The sequence below is a fragment of the Mirounga leonina genome, unplaced genomic scaffold (assembly GCF_011800145.1).
Source record: "Mirounga leonina isolate KUSES-001 unplaced genomic scaffold, KU_Mleo_1.0 Mir_166, whole genome shotgun sequence".
Taxonomy (NCBI): domain Eukaryota; kingdom Metazoa; phylum Chordata; class Mammalia; order Carnivora; family Phocidae; genus Mirounga; species Mirounga leonina.
The window spans coordinates 35,659,812-35,672,653 of record NW_023270418.1 but is presented as its reverse complement, the minus strand read 5'-3'; positions in this window follow the sequence as shown (position 1 = coordinate 35,672,653).

Below are 12,842 nucleotides of genomic sequence, written 5' to 3'. Positions count from 1 at the left end.
GGTACTCACCGGGGGGATTTCAGGGGCTGGTGCCAGCCTGGCCCCACCACCAGCCCTCTGGGGGCTATTGTTGCGTTGGGAGCGGGCGTCTATTCCATCCACCCAAGGAAGAAATCCCAGCCTGCCTGCCTGAAGGAGTGAACAGAGATGCTGGGCAGCAGGTGCTGGCCTTGCCTTCTGCCTGGAGAAAATGAACAGGAGGGGGCTACGGGCGGGGGGGCGGTTCGGTGCCGGGCAGGGTCTCCCTTGCTTCCAGTAGGACCTGGCTGAACGGGCAGGTGACCTCCCGAACAGCCCGGTGGACGAGAGCAAGCACGGGCCCCACCCAGGCTGGCTTGGAGGGTGGTTTTCCACGCTGCTGCTCACCCTGCCTGTTCATTCCAGCCCCCAGGCTGATGGGGCCCCAGGCATCTGTGTTTGTCACAAGTCCCATGACTGATTTGAATACCGACCAGCCTGGGGAACCACTGTCCTGGAGGGCCCTGAGTGGAGTGGACCCCTCCTCCTCTCAGACATGGAGTGAATTCATTTCAACGATGCCGGAGTGTGCAGGTTGTGAGCTTTGGCCCTGGCTCCGCTGCTGAACAGCTGTGTGACCTAGATCAGGTGACTTACCCTCTCTGTGCCTTGGCTTTCCCATCTGAAAAGTAGGGGCAATCATTATTTTCCTGTCTTGCTTTGGGAGGGCTTCTCAGGCTGAATTTGTAGAAGAGTTCTGGGCTCAAACCTTGGGTCTGTCTCTGCCCACGAGCCCAGTGCTGTGTGTTTGTGTTAGCACTTCTGAGCTGGACTGTAGGTAGATCCTTCTGCAGCACGCTCAGCAAATGCGAGGCCGGGCTTGCCCTCACTTTGTGCAGAAGAGGGCCCAGCTCTGGCAAGGCCAGGGTGAGCCCAGGAGCCCCACCTCCGTGCACAGTGAGATCGGATCACGGGGGCCTCTGTGAGGCGCTGGTTACAAAATATGGGAAATTCTCAGGGAAGTTATGAAGCCACAGACCCTGGGCCTTCGGGAACACGGCCTGCCTTCTGCCTCCTCAGGAGAGGGGCTGCTTGGACCCCCAGAGCCAGGTGGGCTAAAGGCTCGTGGCCGGTGGAGAGGTGGTGCCACGCTGAGAAAGGCTCCTTCTGTCCCTTGGGCCTCTCCAGGTGTCAGCCGCCTCCAGGACAGGGCTGGTGCAGGAGCCCATGGCCATGTTCAGAGGGGCCATTGCCCAGGAGGAGCTGAAACGTGGCACATCCCCCTCCCCACGGGGCCTCGGAAGACAATGGCCCCTCTCCCGGAACCCACCGCGCTGGTTCTAGCAGTGTACGGGGAAACGTTACCACCAGCCTGCTTTCTGATCTTTAGCCAGAGAGTGGTCCCTGTGAGCACTCGCTCTGCCCCCCAAGGGCTGGCAGGCTGCTGGCCCTGTTTCGGGAGGCTGATTGTGCCAAGAAACAGGCTCAGGGTTTAAAGCAACCCATTCCCAGTGACGCAACCAGCAAGAGGTAGAGGGATGTTGGTTTGCAATCCTGCTGTAACCAATGGCCACACGCTTGGGGGCTGACAACAACACCAATTTATTTTCTCACGGTTCTGGAGTGAAGAACTCAAAACAAGTCTTAGGAGACTCAAGGCGTCAGTCAGCGGGGCCATGCTCCCTGGGAGGCTCCTGGCGGAGGTGGGGGCGGTCCTGTTACTTCCTCCAGCTCCTGGTGCTCCCGGCATCCCCAGGCTCCTGGCCCGGTCCCTCCAGCCCCTGCCTCCTATCCTGCAGCCGAGTGTGTCCTGCCTCACGTGGCCATCCGCGATTACACAGGGCCACGTGAATCATCTGTGGCCTCAGGGTCATTGATGTAGTCATGCTGCCAATGTGCCTTGCGCCCTGTGAGGAGACATTCCTGGGTTCTGCAGATCAAGACGTGGACATCTTTGGGGGCCCCCTACTCAGGCACCCCATCCTCTGTCATGTCTTGCTCACTGTTTCTCCTTTATTCACTCCTAAGGCAATAATCCTGTTGTTAAATTAAACCCCATCGACAGAAGGAAGACACAGATTTCTAAGGAAGAAGTCTACCTGCAGTGTGCTCGTTAGACCAACGCTTGCTGTCGCTAACAGGTGAGATTAGGGAGATATTCTCAGAGACAAAGGTGAGCACACAGCCCGAATGGCCGCTAATAAAAAATGCAGGTGACCGAGGAAGATCTGAGAAACGGTTTTGTGTTTCTAGTGATTCAAGGGATAAAAGCTGACACCGTGCAATACTCTGTCATCTTAGTCCCACAGGTGGATTTCGGCAAAACACGGGTCCCGGTGCTGCCAAGGACAGGGACAGGCCAGCAGTCTCCCACACAGACAACGCAAGCTTCCTGGAGGGCAGTGCCGACACCCGTGTTCAGAAACTCGAAGAGACAGATACTCTTTGAGCCGTGAAGTCAGCTCAGCAGATTCCTTAAGTTCTTTTTTGTGGCGGTGTCTTCTTTTTCAGTTTGGAACGTTGTCTCCTGTCTCCTCATCTTGTCCGACTCGCTGTGCTTGCTTCTGTGCATCAGGGAGGTCAGGCACAGGAAGGTTGTGGCCTGCCGTGGAAGGCGTCCCGTGGGTCTCAGAAGCACCAGCAGCAGGTGCCGCAGGGCTGTCCCCTGCCTGGGATCGCGGGTCCTCCTTTGGTGCCCGGGCCTCCCTTGCTGCAGGGGCGCCGAGGGGCCAGAGCCGCCATGGAGGGGTGGATGCTGGGGCGGGCAGGCTGGACGGGACAGGTCTGCAGGGGAACGCCAGGGCAGGCCGAGCCGTGCTGGCAAGGGAGGTGGGCAGGGTGAGAACAGGCACCTTCCCGCGGCCGCTGTGCTGAAGGCGGACGAGAAAATGCTGCCCGCGCCCACGTTTCTGCTCCCAGAGCAAGTTCCCACAGATCCCCGTGCCTCCAGCGCACGTCCGAAAATGAGTCATAAACAGATGTCCTTCCTGAATGGCCCGAGCGCCTTTTCAGCCTGCTGACTCTGTGCTGGGTCTCGGACCGAGGTGACATAGCATGCTAGCCTTCTAAGGCTGGGTCTTACATTCCTGGAGCCCTCCGGCTCTCCCAGAGAGCAGTCCCGCTGATTTTCAAAGCCAGATGTTATGGGGGCTCATCTTCCCCAGATCCCCAGCGGGGTGCCCAGAGTGGGGCTTGAACCCTTCGAGGGAGGACCTCAATGCTGAGACATCCCCCACCTGCGGGTCCCCGTGCTGAGGGTTTGGTTGCTAAGAGCCTGCATCTCTGCCCCCGCTAGGCTTCTGGAAGTGGCTTCCTCTGCATTTCTTTCGCTGTGGCTGAGCTGTTCTGCCGGCCGTCGGGTTCCTCCTGGAGAGACTCACTCTACACATGCAGGTTGCTGCAGCTTCGGCGCATCCGTGGGAGGGGGTGAGCTCAGCGTCTTCCTCCTCCACCGCCTTCCCACTCAGCCTGGAACTTACAGTTAATAGGAAGTTAGTAAGAAAGTTTTCGATGAAATGCGTGCAGGGAAGACATAGATGCACCCAGGTGCTAACGCTGCTGAGAGCCGTGTGGTGGGGCGCTGGATTGATCTCATCGTTGGTCTCTCTGTATCTGTTTTCAATATTAGTTTTCGGGAAGCCCTCGGCAGGGTTGCATTACAGGAATGCTGCGTGTGGCTGGGACAGAGAGGAAAGGGAATTCAGGGAGGGGGCCTGGTTTCCGCCCAAGAGACGTGCTGCCAGCAGCCCATGGGGCTTGGCTTCCATGCTGCTGTGCACGGGCAGAAAGCTGCTCTGGGGACAGAGGCCCAGGCGTGGGTTTGTCTGCTTCTTGCATCTCCCTTTCCTACCTGTAGGAAGGTTCTGTTGGAAGCAGGTCAGGAGGAGAAAGGCCAGCCCACGACGCAGTATTGTGCAGTAGAACATTGCACACAAAATTAAGAAGTGAGTCCAGCGTGACCAGGGGACCTATGAGAATGTGCCCAACACCATTAGTCATCAGAAAAGTGCAAATACAACCCCCGTGAACCAGGTCACCGCCCCCAGAAGCAAAGATTCCAGGGGCCTAGAGACCGCGCACTGGTGTGTGTGCGGAGCAGGGGCCCGTCCTCACGTGGGAGGGGGTGCAGGGGGTCCGGTCCCTGGGGAAAGCGTCTGGCAGCATCTCTCAGAGCCAAGCGTACGTGTGCCCCGCGAGCCATCGGCGCACTCCTGCTCTGGATTGCTCTCCCGGGGACAAAAGTTTTATGCTCCCCAAAGACACACACAAAAGCCATCATGGCGGCACTGTTCATGAACAGGAAAAATACAATTGGAAACAATCCAGGTGTCTGTCAACAGTGGAAGGGACGAGCCGAGGCTCAGCCAGGCAACAGAAGAGTGCCCAAGAGCGGAGAGAAGCCACACACCCACAGAGCCGCCTAGATGTGATGACGCTCACCGTGCAGGAAGCCAGACTCCAGGGCGTATGCCGTATGGTTCCATCTCCTTGAACTCCAAGGACAGGCTAGACTTACTGCACTGGTGACGGAAGAGCGGAGACCTCCAGGGCCGGGCAGCGGGGTGCTCGACGTGGAAGGGCAGCACCTTCCAGGGACTGGGATGCTCTGTGCCTTGATCCGATTGCACAGGTGTGGGCAAGCATAGAACTCACGGCCCAGCACCCTTAAAGCGAATGCACTTTATCTTTTCACGAAGAAAGGGGAGAAGCCAGGCGCACCTCCACTCGGGCCAGCGGAGGAGGGGGCAGCTGTGTGCGGAACCCCCACGAGAAAGGCTGGGCAGGGGGCAGCAGCCGCAGCCGCTTTCTGTGCAGACGCTCTGGGTGCCGAGCGAGCCGGCAGCAGGACAGAGGGTCCCCGCGCAGACGGACGGAAGGGTGGCCCAGACCCGTGCTCCGATGGTGTGCACCACTTCCTCCAAGTCCTTTCCGTGACCCATGCCGTCCTCACGCCAACCCCAGGAGAGCCGCCGGATGCTCGGCGTTCCTGCCTCTCCCGTGGGAGGACACGCGGCTCTGAGTCTGAGTGCTTTTGTCCAGGCCGTGGCGAGAGGTGAGAGCGGGGTTGGGAGCCATGCCTCCCGCGCCAGAACCCCTGCGCGTAACCGCCAGCCGTGAGTTCTCTCCCCCGCCCCAGGCTCCTGTGTATGGCCTTTTATCTCTCCTGGAATTTCCGGTCCCTGGGGAAAGCGTCTGGCACGGAATTCTGTTTCCAAGCCCCCAGCGCTTGGAGCTTGCAAATCGGAAGGGAAGGGGGACTTCTCCCCTTGGGTTCTGGGCCCCGGGGATGGGAGTCGGCAGCCAGGGGGCCAATCTGGGGTGTTTGTGGACATGGCAACGGGATCCTCAACACACAGAAGCAAGGCTGTTAAGCTGCTCACCCCCACTGTGTCCCCTGTGCCGACGGACAGAAGCAATGTCACCGCGCCTCTAGGTACATACGGAATCCAGGAGTTCTGGCCCCCTCATTAGTTCAGCCCCGCCGCTGAGATCTCCACGCTGGGCCGTGCCCGCGCCCGTCTGCACCCGGGCAGCCCAGTCCTTTCCATCAGGGTGCCCGCAGAGCTGGCCTACAGCCTCTTCTGTCCTTGGCTTGTCCAGGCCAGGACACTGGGCCCTCCTCCAGCGTGTCACCTTCCCCTGCCCAGCAGTCAGGCTCTCTGTCCAGCTCCCAGGGTTCTCCATCCCAGGCGGAGGCTGCTAGGGGTCAGGCTGGCGACTGGGGTTCCTGCTGTCCTGCGGCAGGACGGCTTCCCGGAGGCCACCAGCTGCAGAGCAACCAGGAGAGGACGCAGGGACAATAGGAAGGCGGACAGAACAGCCGAAGGTGGTGTGCGGGGCCGTGTCAGGCTGGGACTGCTGTCCGGGGGCAGGGCCACGGCCAGGAGCGCATCACAGCACAGTGCCATTGTGGTGCGTCATGATGGCCTGGGACGCCAGGGCAAGCTTCCCTGACACCGGCCCGGCGTCCTCGGCTGAGAAGGCAGGCAGCTTCATACCTTCCCCAAGAGGTACTTGTGTGTTTGTTAATGGTGTGATCTAGGAGGCGACCGGGGAGCCCAATTGGGCGGAGCACCTGTTCCTCAGTGAAGGGGGGCAGGGAGGCCGGTGGGGGAGCACGGTGCTGGCTTTCATGCAGCTCTTTGTTTGAGCAGCTCTGGGGTGGCCGTGATGCCTTCACTGCTTCATTAAGGTCTATTGGACTCTTCTCCGTTTTTCGATAGGAAGAGAAAAATGTCACTGAGCCCAACCGACAGCTGCTGAACAAACGCAAAACCCCATGAGACTCGGGCCCACAGACGCCACACCTCTTCCCAGGGAACGCAAAGGTAAGAGGGAGGACGGTCGCTCCCAGGGCTTCGGAAAATCCCAAGCTGGGTGCACTTTGGGAGTTACATTTCTCTTGTTTGAAAATTAATGGTTTTGTGTTTTCTACCGACGCTTCTTTCCACCTTCTTCCTCCAGCTTTTAAAAAAGACTTCCTGGGGCCCCTGGGTGGCTCCGTCAGTGAAGCATCCGACTCTTGATCTGAGCTCAGGTCTTGAGCTCAGGGTCGTGAGTTTAAGCCCCACACTGGGCTCCATGCTGGGGGTGGAGTTGCTTAAAAAAAAAAAAACACAAAAAAACCCCCCAAAATACTTCTTTCCGGGTGGGAACTGAACCAAATGACTTTTGTACTTCTGCGGCCCCATTCACCCTAAAGTCATTTGGGATTGGAAATTTCTGTAGGTGTGCGCGCAGGTCCCAGAGTCGGGGGCTCCCAGCAGGACACTTGGGACCGTGGCTGGGCATCTGTCACCATGACTAACACGGACCAACAAGCCCATGCGGACACTAGGGTTCAGTGACAGATGCGGCTCGCACCGCAGTGGCCCCTGGAAAATGAAACTACGTTGGAATTTCCTCCCAAAGACACATTTGAAATTCACAAGCGTTTGCCATTTGTGCCAGGGACGGCCGGGGCAGCCCTCTGGAGGCGAGGGGATCCCTTGAGGCCTAAGCCCTCGATGGGGTGGATTTTGCCCATACGTGCTTCCCTCTCCCCTCCTATGGGCACTGGGCCAGGCCGGAATTGAAACCTCACCATCTGACACGCTGCACAGAAGATGAGTTTCGCCTCCTGCATCATCCAGACATGCCTGTGGTGGTGGAGGCGGGGCCAGCAGAGAGGGGGAGTCTGTGCCCGGGGAGGGGGCCGAACCTTCGGTCTGGACCCTGGGCTTGGGGGTCGACGCCCTGAAACAGTGAGTGAGGAGCTGCCTTGGGTGGAAAATGCTGGTAACTGGTACGACTCTCGTCCGAACTGAAAATTCCAGAGCTCTCCAAATTTGAAAATACTGGGAATCTTTTCCGGCCAGAAATAACGGCTGGCACACAGTAGGTCTGCAGCAAATTTTTCGAATGAATGGATCGATGGGCAGCGACATCCACATGGGAAGCGTCCTTCCAGGCTGACCGCAGCCCACTGTTTGAGGTATCTCTGTTGACCCACTCAACCAGGAGCAGGCGAGCTTTTTCTGAAAAGAGCAGCTAGAAAATCCTTTAGGCTTCGTGGGTGGTAGAATCTCTGTCAACTACCCAACTCTGCCATCGTAGTGAGAAAGCAACCGCAGACTGTATGTCAACAAGGGGGCGTGGCTGTGTCCCAATAAAACTTTATTTACTGAAACAGAGAGTGAAGCCAGCTTCGGCCCGTGGGCCATAGCACGTGGACCCCTGCACTACACAGCCTCGTGGCTTCTACAGGACGGAGACCACGTCCTTGTACTCTCTCAGGACCCAGAACTGGATCTTTTTGTTAAATACAGCTGGATTAAAACTGCCTCTCCCGTTTACCACTGTACGTAAAACAAATTTAAAAATATTCCTAAGTGATGTGATGAGCAGTAGGTGTTATACGCAGCTAATGAATCGTTGGACATTACATCAAAAACTAATGATGTACTGTATGTTGGCTAATTGAATTTAAATTAAAGGAAAGAAAGAAAATGCTTCTATCTTCATGAAAGAAGATGTTAGTTGAAAGACAATGTCTATAAAGTGTTCTTTCTTACAGTTAAGTATATGGAACTTTCCTTAGGCGTCCACACATATATTTGAAAACGCTTCTATCTTAATAAAACAAGATGTTAACTGAAAAAAAAAATTCGTCAAGTGACTATGTATTGTTTTAGGGCTAAACTGAAAAGCGGAAAATACGAACTTCGCTTCAGAAGGGATAGCACGTGAAACCGTTACCTTTCTGGATCTTGGACTTGAGAGCCAGATCCGTGAGAACTGTGGTCTGGTGAGCAGCCACCCGGGGACACCCAGGGCACACGGGAAATCGGGCTGCTTGGCACGAAGGAACAAAGAAGAAACGAAGAAATGAAGAAACGAAGGGGAAAATCTAGAGTCCCAGAGGCATGCCCCGTCCCGGTTGGGTTATGTGTGATCTGGGGCCAGGACCCGGGATCCTGGGTGGTTGAGCCTGAGCTAGAAGCTTTCTTCTGACACTACACTCCCTGGAAAGCTGTGGGGCTGACATGTATTACTCCTGCAAATAAACGTGTCATTTAAAAAAATTTTTTTAAGATTTTATTTATTTATTTGAGAGAGAGAGAAAGAGAGGATGAGTGGTGGGGAGGGGCAGAGGGAGAGGGAGAAGCAAACACCTCACGGAGCAGGGAGCCCGATGATGCAGCCCAGGATCCCACGATCCTGGGATCATGACCTGAGCCGAAGGCAGGTGCTTAACGGACAGAGCCACTCAGGCGCCCCTGAACACATCATTTTAAATGTCAGCCTGAGGTCCTCTGGACTAGACCAAGAAGCTCGACGTCCTAGGGGAACAAGCCGATGACCCTTCAGGCCACATTATTTAAATAATCGATCAACATTTGTTTAGGGGACAGGATGCGTGCTGAGAGGGGCACATGGTGGGGCTGAGCCTCACCGGGGTCTCCCCTAAATTCAGCTCTGGCCCCAGCATGCATACCCCATGAAATCCTCCAGATAAGGGGGCATCTTTCTCCTCATAGGGCAGCTTGTCATCCCTCTGTTGTTATCAAACACACCCCTTGGCTCAAATGAACATATAACCCTACGGAAGAATCTGGAATACTATATAGTGGTTAAAAACTAACCCCAGCGGCTCCTGGGTGGCCCCATTGGTTGAACGTCCCACTCTTGGTTTCGGCTCAGATCTGATCTCCGGCCTGTGGGATCGAGCCCTGCATGGGAGTCAGGCTTCATGGTTCAGATGAGAGACATGACATCTGACAGCGTGATGGTGGAGATGGGGTCCAGGAACGCAGTGGCGTAGAGCCGAAGACTCCCTGAGGCGTACTGGATCCGGCGGGACACCCACGCACTGGGGGGCTCAGATGTGCCGGGACCCCCGGCTGGTGGGAACCTCACCTACTTCCCCACACTGGCTGGAACTGCCTTCGGACCTGTGGGACCACTAGCCTCGGGTCTTTGGTTCTTTCGACGTGAAAACTGGGAAAAATCTAGACAAACCGAGACAAGTTGGTTACTTCATGCAGACTTTGTTACTGAAATATGCGGGCTTGGGTTTGTTCTGACTGATTTTGTACCACGAAAGCACTCCAAGCCTCTTGTATGCCTTTTTTTTTTTTTTTTAAAGATTTTATTTATTTGACAGAGAGAGATACAGCGAGAGAGGGAACACAAGCAGGGGGAGTGGGAGAGGGAGAAGCAGGCTTCCCGCCGAGCAGGGAGCCCGATGTGGGGCTTGATTCCAGGACCCTGGGACCATGACCTGAGCCGAAGGCAGGTGCTTAACGACTGAGCCACCCAGGCGCCCCTCTTGTATGCCTTTTATAAATGGTCCGTTCATTCCGGAGGGTTCCGGGGAAGGTTCGACTTCAGTCTCCTCAGCCACCAGGTCACTCCCGTGACACCTCTGCTCAGTCAGGCTCCTGGGGGCTGCAGGTTTTGCTGGGTGATTCTGAGCTAGTCCCGAATCTTGCTGAGGGCAGATTAAATTAGGGCAATAAGGGAATTACGGCTTTCCAAGAGGCTGGGGGTGAGAATAACGAAAATGCTTTTTAGGCTGGGGAATCCACAGTCACACCCCACTTCTGGAATCAAAAGTGGTTGCGCTGTGGTGTCTTATCTTGAAGCAGTGGGCATCAGAATCACCCGGATGGCTTCTTAAAACGAGATCGCTGGCCTGCACCCCCAGCATTTCTGATTCCGTAGATGTGGGGTGAGGACCAAGGACTGTGTTTCTAATGAGTGAAGTAAATGCTGCTAGTCTGGGGGCCACACTTCGAGAACTCTTGTCATGGTGTTGAGGGGATTAAGTCCTGACTAGGGGTTGTCAAACCTTTTCTATACGTGGTCACATAGTAAACATTTCAGGCTTTGTCTCAACTACTTAGCTCTGCTGTGGTGGTCCCCAGAGCAGCTATAAGCTGGGAACTCCTTGAGAGAGGATCCAGGGTCTGGCCCCAAGCTTGAAGTCGTGTCTGCGAAAACAGCCAGTCGCAACCCCGTGAAGTCATCCGGGATGTGTTTCTCTCCACTTCTTGTTAGACACCTTGGAAGCCAGCCAGGGTGATTTCCCACTAAAGGAAGGATTGTTAACGGGAAGTGTGTAAGCATTGCTTGTTCTGGTCCCTTCCAGCCCTATGTGGCCTCTCACTGGGACACCGCCGCAGGGAGCTTGGGGTCGTTTTCATAACAAAAACAGACAGTAGCCACACTCTGCCCATCCTATTTGTTTCCCATAAGGACAAATCCCGTCCCTAGGCATCAGGGATGATTCGGCTCCATGGGAGGTGGGGAGGAAGGAGGGCTCCGCCGAGCTTCTCCTGCACCTGCTAAAGTAAAGTTCTGAGTTGGGGTCCCATACGCATGTATGGGACTGAATTATGTATTATTACAAAAGGGAGCTGAGATTCTAGAAACTGTGCAGAGAAGCAGGCCCATTGCTCCTCTTCTGTAAGGACCATCTTGAGGTGGATTCCTTTTTAACAAATGGACTAGGTGAAGACGTGGTTGTCTGAGCTCAGATGTGTAAGAAATGTGAGGATAGAAATGATCACATGTCTGTCTGTGCATCTATCCATGTATCTGCATATCTCTGTGCACATCTGTGTGTCTATCCATCCTGCGGCTCACACAAGTCCCTCCAAATACTTCAGCCAACTGACCTATCTTCCGTTCTAGACCACTCCCCCCCACACACTCACCCACCCCATCCTCCCTCATCTGGGAAACTGAAATTACTCAAAATATCCTGAGCTTAAGTCCTTGATGTTCTCATCATGGTCACTGTCCAGGTGTGTATGGCACTTTACAGTTTATAAAACATAAGCCTTTACACGAATGCTCTTCTCTGAGGTCACACCCCTCAAGCAGACAAAGGACCCATCAGGCACACCAAGGTCACAGGCAGGAAGAGCCTCTCCTCCTACGTCCACGGTGGAGGGAGGCGGGTGGTCAGGCCCAGGGCACCCGACGGATGTGCCCCACGTTGCAGTTCATACCACATCAGTCTGACTTGATCAAGGAAGTCCATGGCTTGGCTCAGAACCCATATCACTGGTCGTAGGGAGTTGGACATTATAAGCGATGTAACTGTTCAGAGAGTCGCCTTCAGGAATCAGAGCCACACTGATTGGTCTCCAGGCCCCGTCCCTCCAGGCTGCCCAGTTGATCTGCCCACTTTTCACCTTTATTTAAGGAAATGCAGGGCTCATTCACTTGAACGGCTGGACTCTCCTGCTGGGCCTGGGGTCAGGATACGGGGTCAAGAGCACGTCTTCCCCATTGCCTGAGCTGAAGGTGGACCCCCTCTGGCAGCTCCGCATACTCCCTGGGGGACCGCATGAAACATCCCACCCTAGGAAACTGGCTTGTGGGGATTGTGGTTTAGAAATTTATTTTTATTTATTTATTTTTTTAATTAAAGAATTTATTTATTTATTTGACAGAGAGAGAGGGAACACAAGCGAGAGAGGGAACACAAGCAGGGGAAGGGGGAGAGGGAGAAGCAGGCTCCCCGCAGAGCAGGGAGCCCGATGTGGGACTCGATCCCAGGACCCTGGGATCATGACCTGAGCCGAAGGCAGTCGCTCAACCGACTGAGCCACCCAGGCGCCCGTGGTTTAGAAATTTAATGTGCAATAGCTTTAGGTGGCATATTGATTTCCGGATCACAACTGATCACGTAATGATAATTGTTACTGTTGGTTGAACAAGTCCTGTGGACCAGGCGTGGTGCTCGCTTAACTCAACACCCGTGAGGTGTGTGTCACTGTCCATGTGCGCCAGACAGAAAACCGAGCTCACCAGTAAATGCTCGCGGGTTTAGCCCAACGCGGTCCCACGCGACCGGAGCGCCTGTGTGCTTGTGACTGGGCCCACTCTCAGCTCAGCACGCCTCTCCTGGTTAAGTGAGCTCTGCGGGCATGTGCACTGACTGGCCCTCGCCGGAACATCATCGGCTCCCCGGCCACCGCTAGGCTCAGCTGGTCATGCCGAGGAGATCCACATTCCTCTGGGTCCTCTATATGTCTCACTTTTAATTTGCAAGTGTTGAAACCCCAAGAAGGGACTTGCAGAGATCGCAGCGCCAGATCCCAGCCTGCCATCAGCTCCCTCCCGCAACGTGTTGCGGGGCACCTGGGGCCTCTCCGGTCCCACAGGCCCACCGGTGCCTCACCCCCCGCGCCATTTACCTGAGCTATGTTTGGACTTAGGATTGAGGGGCTTAGCCACTCGCGGGTGAGCAACAGCTCATCAAGAAGAGTAAAACAAGATAAATTGAAAGGAAAAAGGAAGGAAGCGAGGGAGGGGAGGGAGAAGGGAGGGATGCCACCCCCAGGAATGCATGCGTTGGAGCCTGTCTGCTGAGCCGCGTGTGTGCAGAG